A 14,208-nucleotide genomic window follows, 5' to 3' on the forward strand; every position below is an offset into this window, starting at 1 on the left:
ACCTTTTTTGTACAGTTCTTCTGTGTCTTCTTGCCACCTCTTCTTAGTATCTTCTTCTTCCCTGGTGGCTCAGACGGTAAAGCGTCTGCCTGCAATGCAGGAGACCCAGGTTCAATTCCTGGTTTGGGAAGATCCCCTGGAGAAGGAAATGGCGACCCATTCCCGTACTCTTGCCTGGAAAATTCCACGGACTGAAGGGCCTGGTAGGCTACAGCCCATGGGGTCACAAAAGAGTTGGACATGACTGAGCGACTTCACTTTTCTTTTCTGTTAGGTCCCTACCATTTCTGTCCTTTATTGAGCCCATCTTTGTATGAAATATTCCCTTGGTATCTCTAATTTTCTCGAAGAGATCTCTAGTCTTTCCCATTCTATTGTTTCCCTCTATTTCTTTGCATTGATTGCTGAGGAAGGCTTTCTTATCTCTCCTTACTATTCTTTGGAACTCTGCATTCAGATGGGTATATCTTTCCCTTTCCCCTCTGCTTTTCACTTCCCTTTTTTTTTTTTTTCCGCTTCCCTTCTTTTCACAGCTATTTGTAAGGCCTCCTCAGACAGCCATTTTGCTTTTTTGCATTTCTTTTTCTTGGGGATGGTCTTGTTTCCTGTCTCCTGTACAATGTCATGAACCTCTGTCCATAGTTCATCAGGCACTCTATCAGATCTAGTCCCTTTAATCTATTTCTCACTTCCACTGTATAGTCATAAGGGATTTGATTTAGGTCATACCTGAATGGTCTAGTGGTTTTCTCCACTTTCTTCAATTTCAGTTTGAATTTGGCAATAAGGAGTTCATGATCTGAGCCTATTAAATCTAATAAATAGGTTCTACTAAAGATTTTCTAGAGTAAGGAATAATCTCTAATATCCAAATGCTTAGAATCTGTGTTAAGAAGAAACTGGATAAGATAAAATGGCTGACTAAACTCTTTTTCTTGTTTACTTGTGCTTGCATTAGTAGTAGTATCTTCAACCTGGGGTTTCTTTTAAAGACGTATGTCCATTTTCTCAGTTAGTTACAACTTGGTATCTATCCATCCTCACACCTAAAATGGCACTATCTTAACCACTGTAGTTTTATAATAGCTCTTAATAGCCAATAAAACAAGTCTTCCCACAATATTCTTCACCTTCAGCAGTGTCTTGGCTATCTGACCCATTGAATATCCAGATACATTTTAGAATCAGAGCTTGAAGTACTATATTGCTCTCCCTGCAAAAGCCCTATTAAGATTCTGATTTGGGATTACACTACATTCATAGATTAATTTCAGGTAGCCAACATCTCCAAAATACTGAGTTTAAACTTAAGATTATAACATATGCTCCATTTACTTATATCTTAAGGATTTTTCTCAATAATTTTTTTAAAATAACCACCGAGTCTCAGTGTTTTATAGTTTACTGTGTGGAGGTCTTTCTTTAGATTTACTTATATATATTTAGGGGGTTTTGATGTTATTGGAAATGGTGTCTTTCTAAAATTTCTCTTTGTTGCTGTTATATAGAAATAATTGATTAAAAAAATTATAGTCCTTGTATCTAGCAACCTTATTTTGGATTCTTTTGTATTTTCTAGAATCTTAAATATCTGTGGTCATATTGTATGTGAATAACAATAGGTTTTCTTCCTTTTTTCAATTCTTATAGCTTTGATTACTAAGGCATTGCATCTAGGACTTGCAGTACAATCTTGAATAAACAGAATGATAGAAGGCATCCTAGTCTCATTCCCAGTCTCAAAGGGAAAAATTTTAAGATGGCACTGCCAATTATTATGTTTGCTATAGGTTATAGATCTAGTAGTTCCTTTTCTATTTTTAAGGAATGTACAGTGCAGTGGTGGTTCTAAGTGGAGGATATTCCTGACCCAGGGATCGAAACTGTATCTCTAGTGTCTCCCGAACTGGCAAGTAGATTCTTTACCACTGGCACCACCTGGGAAGCCTAGTGGTTCCAATATCAACTGGCAAATTTCAACAATGCAAAAACCACAATTACTTCCACACCAACCTAATATATAAAAAATCAATAACTAATAAACTACTGTATAGCACAGGGAACTCTACTCAGTACCCTGTAATGGCCTATATGGGAATATAAAACAGTGGATACTTGTATATGCATAATTGATTCACTTCCTGTACATGTGAAACATGACATTGTAAATCAATTATCAGTTCAGTTGCTCAGTCGTGTCCAGCTCTTTGTGACCCCATGAACTGCAGCACACGAGGCCTCCCTGTTCATCACCAACTCCCGGAGTTCACTCAGACTCACGTCCATTGAGTCCATGATGCCATCCAGAAATCTCATGCTGGATCATCCCCTTATCCTCCTGCCCCCAATACCTCCCAGCATCAGAGTCTTTTCCAATGAGTCAACTATTCGCATGAGGTGGCCAAAGTACTGGAATTTCAGCTTTAGCATCATTCCTTCCAAAGAAATCCCGGGGTTGATCTCCTTCAGAATGGACTGGTTGGATCTCCTTGCAGTCCAAGGGACTCTCAAGAGTCTTCTCCAACACCACAGTTCAAATGCATCAACTCTTCGGTGCTCAGCCTTCTTCACAGTCCAACTCTCACATCCAAACACGACTACTGGAAAAACCATAGCCTTGACTAGACGGACCTTAGTCGGCAAAGTAATGTCTCTGCTTTTGAATATACTATCTAGGTTGGTCATAACTTTTCTTCCAAGGAGTAAGCGTCTCTTAATTTCATGGCTGCAGTCACCATCTGCAGTGATTTTGGAGCCCCCAAAAATAAAGTTTGACACTGTTTCTACTGTTTCCCATCTATTTCCCATGAAGTGATGCGACCAGATGTCATGATCTTCACTTTCTGAATGTTGAGCTTTAAGCCAACTTTTTCACTCTCCTCTTTCATCAAGAGGCTTTTTAGCTCCTCTTCACTTTCTGCCATAAGGGTGGTGTCATCTGCATATCTGAGGTAACTGATATTTCTCCCGACAATCTTGATTCCAGCTTGTGTTTCTTCCAGTCCAGCGTTTCTCATGATGTACTCCTCATAGAAGTTAAATAAGCAGGATGACAATATACAGCCTTGACGTACTCCTTTTCCTATTTGGAACCAGTCTGTTGTTCCATGTCCAGTTCTAACTGTTGCTTCCTGACCTGCATACAGATTTCTCAAGAGGCAGGTTAGGTGGTCTGGTATTCCCATCGCTTTCAGAATTTTCCACAGTTTATTGTGATCCACACAGTCAAAGGCTTTGGCATAGTCAATAAAGCAGAAATAGATGTTTTTCTGGAATTCTCTTGCTTTTTCCATGATCCAGTGGATGTTGGCAATTTGATCTCTGGTTCCTCTGCCTTTTCTAAAACCAGCTTGAACATCAGGGAGTTCACGGTTCACGTACTGCTGAAGCCTGGTTTGGAGAATTTTGAGCATTACTTTACTAGCATGTGAGATGAGTGCATATGTGTGGTAGTTTGAGCATTCTTTTGCATTGCCTTTCTTTGGAATTGGAATGAAAACTGACCTTTTCCAGTCCTGTGGCCATTGATGAGTTTTCCAATTTGCTGGCATATTGAGTGAAGCACTTTCACAGCATCATCTTTCAGGATTTGAACCAGCTCAACTGGAATGCCATCACCTCCACTAGCTTTGTTCGTAGTGATGCTTTCTAAGGCCCACTTGACTTCACATTCCAAGATGTCTGGCTCTAGATTAGTGATCTTAGCGAGCTGGCTCACTAAGTGCAGCCGAGAGGAGCTACCCTGCGTCTGAGGTCAGGGGCTGCGTCTGAGAGGAGCTACCCTGCGTCCGAGGTCAGTGGCGGCCGGGAGGAGACACCCCGAGTCCGAGGTCAGGGGCGGCGGCCAAGAGGAGCTACCCCGCGTCCCAGGTCAGTGGCGGCGGAAGAGCTACCCTGCGTCTGAGGCCAGTGGCAGCCGGGAGGAGACATCCTGCGTCCGAGATCAGGGGCGGCCAGGAGAAACCACCTCGCCCGAGGCCAGGGGCAGTGACCTTGAGGAGCCACCCTGAGCTCGAGGCCAGGGGCGGCAGCTGGGAGGAGCCACCCGAGGAGTGGTGGCTGTGCAGGCACAGGAGGGCCTAGAGGAGCTATCCCACGTTGAAATCAATTATACTCCAATAAAAAATTTTTTTAATGCCAGTTGAACTAAACAGTGTGTTTAGGGTCAATGTTCTACATGCTGGTACAAATTTCCTATCTTGTTGTGGACTGCTAGTACATAGTTTGAAAAATAGTATCCACCCCACAGATTCTCAGTAGCTACAGAACACACCTGTGGTGTCTAATCAGTTTCTAACCCAACAAGTTATCACTCTTGATTGCTATTTTTGTTCTAGAAATTCCCTTCCTTTTTTAGTAGTTTCCAATTCTCTGTCAAAATTCTTCTTTTATTGCCCTCAACGTATTAAACATAATTTAAAGTCTCTTTGAGACACAGATGTATAGAACAGTCTTTTGGACTCTATGGGAGAGGGCGAGGGTGGGATGATTTAGAAGAATGGCACTGAAACATGTATATTACCATATGTGAAACAAACCGCCAGTCCAGGTTCAATGCACGATACAGGATGCTTGGGGCTGGTGCACTGGGATGACCCAGAGGCATGGGATGGGGAGGGAGGTGGGAGGGGGGTTCAGGATGGGGAACACATGTACACCCATGGCGGATTCATGTCAATGTATGGGAAAACCAATACAATATTGTAAAGTAATTAGCCTCCAATTAAAATAAATAAATTTATATTTTAAAAAATAGAGTCTCTTTGATAATGCCAATATCTAGAGTCCCTATGAATCATTTTTTTCCTAGCCGTTTACTTAGCTAACATTTATGTTGTATAATGTCCTCCTGGGTCTGGCTATTTGATATTTCTGAGCATCAGCAATCATTATTGTAGCAATAATTTGAGATTCTGGATGATGTTCTCTTTCTCTAGATGTGCTTCATTCTAGATATTGTTTCTTTTTAAAAATTGAAATGTAGTTGATTTACAATGTTTTGTTAGTTGCAGGTATACAGCAAAGGGATTCAGCTATATATATATATACATGTACAATCAAAGCTATGGTTTTTCCAGTAGTCATGTATGGATGTGACAGTTGGGACATAAGGCTGAGTGAGCACTGAAGAATCGATGCTTTTGAACTGTGGTGCTGGAGAAGACTCTTGAAAGTCCCTTGGATAGCAAAGGAGATCAAATCAGTCAAATCCTAAAGGAAATCAACCCTGAATATTCATTGGAAGGACTGATGCTGAAAATGAAGCTCCAATACTATAGCCACCTGATGGGAAGAGCTGACTCACTGGAATAAGACCCTGATGCTGGGGAAGATTGAAGGCAAGAGGAGAAGGGGACGACAGAGAATGAGATGATTGGATGATATCACCAACTCAATGCACATGAGTTTGAGCAAACTCTGGGAGATAATAAGGACAGGGAAATCTGGCATGCTGCAGTTCATTGAGTCACAAGAGTCAGACATGACTGAGTGACTGAACAACAAAATAAGTGCACACACATATACGTAACTGAACATATACATTCTTTTCCAGATTTTTTTTCTATTATACGTTATTACAAGATAGTGAATGTAGTTCCCTGTACATTAGTTCCCTGTGCTATATACAGTAGGTCCTTGTTGTTGTTTATCTATGTTATATACAGTAGTATATACCTGGATAGTGTTTTCTGAACTATCCTTTAGTTTGGTTCAGGCACGCTTCTAAGGCTACTATCAATTCATAATGTCCTTTTTAATTTCAGGAATTGATTATTTAAAGCTGGGCATCTGTTTCTATCAGGGCCTGTCTACTCCTTTTATATCCTTATATCTAGATGTATCTTTTCAGGGTCTAACATAAATGCATGGGTAATTTATCAGTACTCCTCTTGCAGGGCATCTGAACTCCAACCATGCTTCAAAAAAGTGCTATTCTACTAGCTTCATTATCTAAGCTACTTTTTCTGAAATCAGCAGAAGCTTATATGGAAAAACTGTGTCCAAAGGCCACATTCACTTTTATGAATTTTCAGCTTTCCTGAATCTAAGCTCCATAAATCTTTACTTTCTTTTTTGCTCTAAAATGCCTTCTAGCAGATGTTTTTATATTCTGCTTACCTTTCAACTTGTCCTCAATTACTTTTTTCCCCTAAATTACTTATTCTGCCATCATCAAAAGTACTTCCTATAATTCTTTATCCATATTTTATACAGTTGTTGCTGTTTAGTCACTAAGTTGCATATGATTCTTTAGCGACCCCATGGACAGGATCCTCTGTCCGTGGGATTTCCCAGGCAAGAATATTAGAGTGGATTGTCATTTCCTTTTTCAGGGGATCTTCCCAACCCAGGGATCAAACCTGCATCTTCTGCCTTGGCAGGTGGATTCTACAGTATCTTACATTTACTTATGCATCTGACTCTTCCTGTAAACAGTGAACTCCTCAAAGGCACAGGAGTTATCCTTGCTTCTCCATCACCTACTATAGAGCTTAGCAGATAAATAGGTACTGATACAAACACTATAGGGTTTACCAGGTGGCTCAGTGGTAAAGAATCTGCCTGTGTTAAAACCAAACTGAGTACATATGCACACATACAAACTCTATGTGGAGTCTTTCCTTAATAAGTATTTCATAAACAAGAATCACACAGACTATTAATATAGATTTTCTTTATATATCCTTGTATTGTTTCATAATTTCATATACTATGTATGAAATGTAGCATATTCCTCTTACTCTTCTTTGTTGTTGTTTTTGGCTGCCCTGCTTGGATTGTGGGATTTTAGTTCCCCAATCAGGGACTGAAACTGGGCTCTCAGCAGTGAGCGTTTGGAGTCCTGACCACTGGACCATCAGGGAATTCCCTCTTCTTTGGTTTTAATGGTCTCTGTTTCTGGCGTACACAGATACATTCAGTGGGTATATATGGTTTTGCTTTATGTTACAACAAGCATAACTAAAGAAGCCTATGGTTAGAAGAACAAAAGATTTTTCCATAGTGCTGAAAGAGCAAAAAGTCTCCCCCCACCAAGTTTTTTACCTTGAAAAGTTTCAAACAGGAAAGAAAAGAGAGCATGAAAGAAAAGTACAATGAATATCCACATACCTTCCATCTAGATTCAACAACTGCTATCATTTTGCCACACTTGCTTTCTCTTTCTCGCTCTACAGTATTTTAAAAATTCTTGAACTATTTGAAATTAACCTGCAGACCGAATAAATTACTCCTAAATCTCTCTCCGGGCATTTCCTAACAACAAAGATACTTCATACAAAACAGTAATACTGGTTTCCCATCTTTGAAAATTAACAAATCAATATTCTCTGTTACTCAATAGATAATTCAAAACATGTCCATTACTCTATTATCTTTGTCTAAATAGCTTTATTGATATATAATTCTTATACCATAAAATTCACCCATTTAAAGTGTAAAAAGCAAGATTTTTCATATATTCACAGAGGTGTACAACTATCACTATACGCAATTTCAGAAAATTTTCATCATCCCAAATCGAAATCCCATATTCATTAGCAGTCACTCCGTTTCTTACTCTCCTCTAATCCTGGGTAATCACTAATCTACTATCTAGCTATAGGTTTGCTTTCTTTGGACATTTCGTATATAGTTGATCCTTGTTATCTGTCATACTTATGTTCCCATAAAGCTGGAAACACTGAATTAGCAAGTACCAAACACTGCTCAAGAAGGAAACGAGTTAGGTTCCTTCAAGCTTCTGGTCAAAACATTTCATCTGATCAACACATATACTTGTTTTATACTTATATGTTTCTGTTATATAACTACTTTAATTATATTGTTGACTCATTAATAATGAACTCCTGGCCTAAAGCACAATTCAAGTCTGAAAAAAGTTTATCTAATGCTAATATTTTTTCCATAAAAGCTTCCTAAGAATACTAGATAGCACTTCACTACTATGCTTATGGGTCAGTTTAAGACTGTGAAATCAACAAAAGTGTGAAAAATGTGGCTGGCACTTAATAGATTTTGAAAGACACCTGTTTACAGTATGTGAGCTGAAGCAAGAAGCCAGAGTGTTGTGTTCGGTTTAGCCTCAGCAAACAGATGACTCAGATATTTCACTGCTGTGTGTGTCTGAAAAGATTATGAAAATGTCTCAAGTACTGATTTCAGACTTACAAATAAATTTCAGTGAGTAGGAGAGTTTGTAAATAGGGAATCTGCAAATAAGGAGGATCTACTGTAAATGAAACATACAATATGTAGCATTTTGTGACTGGCTTCTTTCACTTAATGTTTTGAAGGTTCATCCATGCTGTAGAATGTATTAGTACCTTCAGTTCAGCTCAGCAGTGTCCAGCTCTTTGTGACCCCATGGACTGCAGCACGCCAAGCCTCCCTGTCCATCACCAACTCCCGGAGTTTACCCAAACTCATGTCCATTGAGTCAGTGATGCCATCCAACCATCTCATCCTCTGTCATACTTTTCTCCTCTTGCCCTCAATCTTTCCCAGCATCAGGGTCTCTTCCAATGAGTCAGCTCTTTGCATCAGATGGCCAAAGTATTGGAGTTTCAGCTTTAACATCAGTCCTTCCTGTCAACACCCAGGACTGATCTCCTTTAGGATGGACTGGTTGGATCTCCTTGCAGTCCAAGGGACTCTCAAGAGTCTTCTCCAACACCACAGTTCAAAAGCATTAATTCTTCAGTGCTCAGCTTTCTTCACAGACCAACTCTCACATCCATACATGACTACTGGAAAAACCATAGCCTTGACTAGACAGACCTTTGCTGGCAAAGTAATGTTTCTGCTTTTTAATATGCTGTCTAGGTTGGTCATAACTTTCCTTCCAAGGAGTAAGTGCCTTTTAATTTCATGACTCCTTTTTATTACTGAATTGTATTTATCCATAGATTGGTTGTTTCTACCTTGGGGCTATTATGACTAGAATGATATTCCTGCGTCATACGGTAACACTGTGTTTAACCTTTCTGAGAACTGCCAAACTGTCTTCCAAGGCAACTGTACCATTTTACATGCTCACCAGCGGTACATGAGGGTTTCAATTTCTCTACATTCTGTCAACACCTGTCATTATCTGCCATTTTTTTACAAACGCCATCGTAATGAGTGTGAAATGGTATGTCACTGTGCATTTGATTTGCATTTCCCTAATGGTTAATGATAGAGTCTCTTTTCATATGCTTACTGACCAGTTTTATATCTTCTTTGGAGAAATGTCTATTCACATACTGTGCCCATTAAAAAAAAAATAGGCTGTTAGTCTTTATCATTGAGTTGTAAAAGTCAAAACGTCGTTTATATATTTTTGGGGGGGGGAGACAAAAATTCAATTACGTCTCACACATTGCATTTGGTTGGTTGTGTCCTCATTCTCATCTAAAAACAACAATAATGTCCTGGACTTTCAGAAGAGTCCAGCCAGTTTCCTTAATGAATGTCCCACGTTCTGAACTTGTGTTTCCCCTAAATGTTGTTTAACTTGTACCCCACCTTCTGTATTTCCAAACTAAAGTATGCATCGAAAGGTCTAATCTAAAGGTTTTGGCAAGCATAAATCATCAGGGAAGTTTTTTACCTCAGACTGAATCACATCATTAAAAAAAGAAACAAAACTATAAAAAGGGTCAGGTGGACTGCCAAATAGTGTAGTACACCCAGGTTTGGATGAAGCAGCTCAGTGTGTAAGTGTTCCACTCAAATGAAACTACTTCATTGAGGCTAGGCACTAGGAAGAGCCACCTTGGTTCATAAAAATTTGCTTACAGTGGTAAAAATGATTAGAAAATTTGCTAACAACAGATTACGAGTTTTAGAAAGTTACGGAACTAAGACGGGGGAAAGAAAGTGAAAGTCGCTCAGTCGTGTCTGACTCTTTGTGACCCATTCTCTAGGCTAGAATACTGGAGTGGGTAGCATTTCCTTTCTCCAAGCGATTTTCCCAACTCAGGGACTGAATCCAGGTCTCCCGCATTGCAGGCGGATTCTTTACCAGCTGAGCCACAAGGGAAGCCCAAGAATACTGGAGTGGGTAGCCTATTCCTTCTCCAGCAGATCTTCCCGACCTAGGAATTGAACCTGGGTCTCCTGCACTGCAGGTGGAGAGACTCTGATAAAGCATTGACAGGGGAGATTCTGATAAAGCCTCAAACCCGGGAAATGAAACAAGTTAACAACTGACTCAGTGACTTAATCTGTGATATCCTTAATCTAAGCCACCATTTTTATACCAGATTCTTACGTGGGGAGTGGGTGTTGAGAGGGAGGTAGACGCAGCAAAAAAACCTACCCGGCACAGAGTACTGAATATAGAAGGGAAAGGTGAGACAACAGAACTCACAAATTCCTACTCAAAATGGTCACATTAAAAATATTCAAAACTATATACAAGAAGAAATAAAAACACTAGGACACCAAAGTAACAAAAATCAACAATAAGAATTAAAGGTCATTCAAGGAAAAACTTAGTTTATATAACAACAAAGATTTTAAATATGTTTAGAATGGTCGAAGAGATGAGAATAAGAATTAAAGATTGAATGAATTGATTAAAAAAGTCAAAGACATAAGTGAAATCATAACATCTGTAAAATAAAAAGTGAAAAAAAGATGTAAGTATGAAAAAATTTCATTAGGACTCTTATACACAATGCCCACAGACACAAGGATCTTGTAACTATGGGGCAAAAAGAAAATTAGCTGTTGTACAAAAAAGAACAGAGAAGAAATACAGAACTTGGGGAATTCTACTTCAAGTATGGCATTCTAAGCAACCAGATGAACCCTTCCACAGAAAACTATCAGAAAAGCTAGAGAGCCCATTTTAGATGTTTCTCAAGGGATGGGAGCCAGTTCCAGAGATGGCTGACAGTATGAGAAGCTGAGCAGAGCTTTTTAAAGCTTCTTTGAGCTAAGGAGACAAAGACTAGAGTTCAGAAGCCCAAAGAGGAGGGACAAGGTAATGCCCACACTTCAGACTGGGACTTTAAAAGGTCATATGCTAGGGGTAAGGGGGAAAAGGGTAACAAGAAATAGACTAGCCCAGGCAGAAACTGAAAACCACAATTTCAAATTAGTTCAAATTTGAAATTATTAAAATGACCCTGGACTGCTAGTGGCCCAAGGGGGCCTGTCAAAAGTAAAACCCTCTGTGGGAAGAGACCATCCTAGGCCTCAAGTCGCCTTACATTGTCTATATATAATGTCCAGCTCTCACTGAAAAATAATTGAGCCTCTAATACGACAAAACTACATGTTAAAAAAAAAAGAGCAATGTCAGACAATAAAAATGATATATATTCAGATAATGGAATTATGAGGCAGAGACTTTAAATAACTATGCCACAAATACTCAAGGGGAAAAAAAGGCAAGATTGGGAATTTCAGCAGGGAATAGAAACTCTAAAGCTGGATCAAATGAAAATCCTAAAACTAAAAAAAAAATAAATAAATAAAGTACCTAAAACTATGAACTCAATGACTGACTCATTTAATATCAGATTAGATGACTGAAAGAAAAACAGCAGCAGACTAGAAGAGTGCTCAGAAGAAAATACCCAGAATGAGGCATGAGTAACAAAAGGACACATACCAAAAAGAGTGTAAGACATGGAGAGTATAGTGAAAAATAGAGCACATATATATAATTAGAGCCAGAGAAGTGAAAAGATGATGAGCAGAAGTGATATTTAAAGAGGTAATGCTTGAGCCTTTCCTAAAATCAATGAAAGACATCAAGGCAGATTCAAGTTATCTATGAATTCCATTAAAAACAATATAATTAAAAATACATTAAAGCCCAACAAAGTATAACTGCTAAAAGTTGGGGGGGGGGTAATCTTGAAAGCAGCCCGAGCAAAAAAAGAGATTCCTTCTGAGGGAGCAAGAGTAAGACAGGGATGACTGAAACTGTCAGAAAGCTGACACAAAAAGGAAGCCCCCAAAAATGTAGGTCCCCCGATGACAATGCTGAGTTAGCATATCTCTAGACTTCCTGTCAACTACAGAATAACTGTGTCTATAGTCCAAAGCACAGAAAGTCAGACACCGTTACATGTAGCAGAACTACCCATGCTATGTTTAATAGGAATTCTAGAAGAGATGGGAAAAGAATAGTGCTCACACAATATTTAAAAACAGGATTGGTGAGAGTTTACCTGTAATAAAGACATGAATCCTCAGATTGGGCACTGTGGGTACCAAGCACAAACACTGTAGCTGCTGAACAGGAGAATACATATACATACATTAATCTGAACATTTGAACCCAGATTCAATCCCAAAGAAGGGCAATGCCAAAGATGTTCAAACGACTGTACAAACGCACTCATTTCACATGGTAGTAAGATCACGCTCAAAATCCTTCAAACCAGGCTTCAGTAGTATGTGAACCAAGAACTTTCAGATGTTCAAGGCGGGTTTAGAAAATTCAGAGGAACCAGAGATCAAATTGCCAACATTTGTTGGATTGTGGAGAAAGCAAAGGAATTCCAGAAAAACATATATTTCTGCTTCAATGACTACGCTAAAGCCTTTGATTGTGTGGATCACAGCAAACTCTGAAGTACTCTTAAAGACATTGGAATATCAGATCACCTCACCTGTCTCCTGAAAAATCTGTACATAGGTCAAGAAGTTAGAACCAGACATGGAACAATGGACTGGTTCCAAATTGGGAAAGAAGTATGTCAGGCCATATACTGTCACCCTGCTTATTTAACTTCTATGCAGAGTACATCATGTGAAATGCTGGGCTGACTGAAACACAAGCTGGAATCAAGATTGCTGGGTGAAATATCAATAACCTCAGATATGCAGATGATACCACTCTAATGGCAGAAAGTAAAGAGGAACTAAAGAGCCTCTTGATGGAAGTGAAAGAGGAGAGTGAAAAAGTTGGCATAAAGCTCAACATTCAGAAAACGAAGATCATGGCATGTGGTCCCATCACTTCATGGCAAATAGATGGGGAAAAAGTGGAAACAGTGATAGATTTTCTTTTCTCGGGCTCCAAAATCACTGTGGACGGTGACTGCACCCATGAAATTAAAAGACACTTGCTCCTTGGAAGGAAAGCCATGACCAACCTAAACATCATATTAAAAAGCAGAGACATCACTTTGCTGACAAAGGTCCATATAGTTAAACCTGAAGTTTTCCCAGTAGTCATGTACGTAGGTAAGACCTGGACCATAAAGAAAGCTGAGGACTGAAGAATACATGCTTTTGCATTGTAGTGCTGGAGAAGACTTTTGAGAGAACCCTGGACTACAAGGAAATCAAACCAGTCAATACTAAAGGAAATCAATCCTGAATATTCATTGGAAGGACTGATGCTGAAGCTGAAGCTCCACTACTTTGGCCACCTGATGCAAAGAGCCAACTCACTGAAAAAGACCCTGATGTCAGGAAAGATTGAAGGCAAGAGGAGAAGAGGGCAGCAGAGGATGAGATGGTTAGATAGCATCACTGACTCAATGAACATAAATCTGAGCAAACTCCAGGAGATACTGAAGGACAGGGGAGACTGGCATGCTGTACTTCATAGGGTCACAAAGAATCAGACATGACTTAGTGACTGAACAACAAAGAGCCTAATAAAGCTGCAGAGAAGGAAGATATTAGGTAAAATTTTGAAAAATGCTCAGGTAAAGTCTGTAAAGAAATAAAAACTAGACTCCATAGAAAAAATTCTGTAGCTTTAAAACTTTGATACCAAACCAGAAAGATACAAAGAAAGTAAATTAGAGGCCAAATTCACCTAGGAACATATATGCAAATATCTTAAAATATTATATTTCAACATTGTATTTTTTTTAATCAAAATTAAGCAGAGTTCATCCAGAAATGCAAGGATGATTCAACACTGGACCATTAAGTGATGCAAGAAAACAAACAGTTATAATAAAATAAAGACACAAAATATCCCAACAGATAAAAATAATTTATAAAATTTACTCTCCATAATAAAAATCCAAGCAAGGTAGCAAAATAGAAGTTTGCTGGCTATCTATCAAAAACAAAAAGCAAACATCGTAATTGATAGCAAGACTTGAGAATAATTCCAGTGAAAGCCTAGACCAATAGAAGTTCAGTTCAGTCGCTCTTTCATATCTGACTCTTTGCAACCCCATGGACTGCAGCACGCCTGGCTTCCCTGTCCATCATCAACTCCCGGAGCTTGCTCAAACT

General features: G+C 39.2%; 1 protein-coding gene and 1 non-coding gene across 2 annotated transcripts in view; one reads left to right on the plus strand and one right to left on the minus strand.

Annotated features, from left to right (window-relative positions):
• The window catches only part of PEX13 (peroxisomal biogenesis factor 13), a 33,713-nt gene that overhangs the window by 11,155 nt on the left and 8,350 nt on the right, over nt 1-14,208 (minus strand). The window lies entirely within an intron of this gene.
• TRNAC-GCA (transfer RNA cysteine (anticodon GCA)) lies at nt 59-130 on the plus strand. Its single transcript has one exon. It is a non-coding gene; the product is annotated as a tRNA-Cys (tRNA).

Source organism: Ovis aries, chromosome 3 (genome assembly GCF_016772045.2).
Source record: "Ovis aries strain OAR_USU_Benz2616 breed Rambouillet chromosome 3, ARS-UI_Ramb_v3.0, whole genome shotgun sequence".
Lineage (NCBI taxonomy): Eukaryota > Metazoa > Chordata > Mammalia > Artiodactyla > Bovidae > Ovis > Ovis aries.